Below are 1,687 nucleotides of genomic sequence, written 5' to 3'. Positions count from 1 at the left end.
AAATAAATAAATAAATAAAATAAAAAGCAAAGGAGGAATTTGGAGCCAAGGACCACTAGAAGATTAAAAGTGGGAGTGTTGTTTTCTCCACTCTTTCTTGAGACTCTGAGCCGAATGTTGGAAGGCGTTAAGTACCTTCAGATCCCTGTACATAGACATGAGACTAGGGCATCGGCTTGATTTTCTTTCTTTTTCTGCAGGAGGGCCCTGCCCTCTAAATGGTCCTTTTTTCTTTAGAATTCCTGGACTGGAGTATGAACATCACTCTGCACTTCTCTGACCTGGACCTGCCTGTCCTGCCACCTTCCCTCTCTATCCCGATGCTGCCCAGTGCTGCCTGTCTTACAGTTTGCGCTGCCATCCGCCCCTCGGCCCTCATCCCATGAGCAAGAGGCCTCCAGTGAAAAGAGACAATGTGTTCAAAATCCTCCCCCAGTACCTTAGGGGGCAGCAGTGGGGATGGGGGTGTTGAGGAAAGATGACAGAAATTTCTTTAACTCTTCCTGTTCTGGTGATTATGGCTTTCACAGAGGACAAGTAAGACCGACAGGATGTTGTCAAGTGCCATAGCATACAGCCTCCAGATGAAGAGGGAATTAGAACTTTAACAGTTGACAATACAAAATTAAGAAGGGAGTTGTGTGCGTACCTGTTTGATGGGCAGTGTTTATTCCCATCGCAGATGCGAACTCAGGCTTGTAGTCGTATTCGACAATCCTCATTTGGGCTATTCTTCTCAGCTGTTCATTTGCGTCAACCTAATTTAATTAAAGAAGATCAGATTTCACCCGCTTAGATATTTGCTATTCGAATCAAGGCCCAGAGTGACCCAGAGAGTTGAAGAATGTTGGGAATGGGATTGTCCTCTCCTCTTGCCCAAACTATTTTAAGAGAAATTTATGTTTTTCTCCTCCAAGAAGCAAAAGTTTCAAGGTTCATGTCGGCGACTTCCATCCACTGACTTATAAACTGAGCCAGAGGTTATATGGCTAAATTACAGGGCAAAACCTCCCTCATTCACTACTCTGGCCTCACTTCTGTCCACTGAGAGTTGAACCGTCCTTCTGAGAATGGGGGTTGATCACCTTGGAGAGGAACAATTTCTGTCCAGGATGGCAAGGTATCATTTCCAAATGAGTACACAATATAAGCAGCTAACAAATACAGGCCGACCTTGTGTTTATAAATTAAAAATGCAGTGCTTAGTTTAAGTAACAACCTATTAAGAATGGGTATAGCGTATATCATTGAATTGCTTATGGACATCTTGCTGGAGAAAATTGTTTCAAGTGGCAGTCTGCTAGCCCGGATTACCCGTCTGCTGGTGCCTCCCAGACCACCCTGGTCAGCGATGGTGTCCTCCTTGGAGCCAACCACTCTTACAGGTGGTTAAAAGCACTCCCAACTTTCACTGCAAGTTCCTCAAAAGAAATTTCACTGGGTCCCAGCAAAATGATAACAATAAAGACAATATAGTGGCTTTTTCCTAAGGCTAAATGTGCTGATTCAAAGGCTTCCCTTTTGAGTTTTTTTTTTTTTTAATGAATTCATGGTAATAGCATGATTGATTTTTTTTTTTTTTTTTTTTGGCGGTACGCGGGCCTTCCTCTGTTGTGGCCTCTCCCGTTGCGGAGCACAGGCTCCAGACGTGCAGGCTCAGCGGCCATGGCTCACGGGCCCAGCCGCT

At 44.6% G+C, this 1,687-nt stretch overlaps 1 protein-coding gene and 1 long non-coding RNA gene across 3 annotated transcripts in view; one reads left to right on the top strand and one right to left on the bottom strand.

The window, feature by feature from the left end:
- Positions 1 to 1,687, bottom strand: part of MYRFL (myelin regulatory factor like) — a 128,108-nt gene that overhangs the window by 45,298 nt on the left and 81,123 nt on the right. The window lies entirely within an intron of this gene.
- The window catches only part of LOC114486412 (uncharacterized), a 60,282-nt gene that overhangs the window by 49,020 nt on the left and 9,575 nt on the right, over positions 1 to 1,687 (top strand). The window lies entirely within an intron of this gene.

The sequence above is a fragment of the Physeter macrocephalus genome, chromosome 6 (assembly GCF_002837175.3).
Source record: "Physeter macrocephalus isolate SW-GA chromosome 6, ASM283717v5, whole genome shotgun sequence".
Classification (NCBI taxonomy): Eukaryota; Metazoa; Chordata; class Mammalia; order Artiodactyla; family Physeteridae; genus Physeter; species Physeter macrocephalus.
Note: the sequence above shows the minus strand (reverse complement) of the source record. Positions and strands in the feature narration are given on the sequence as shown.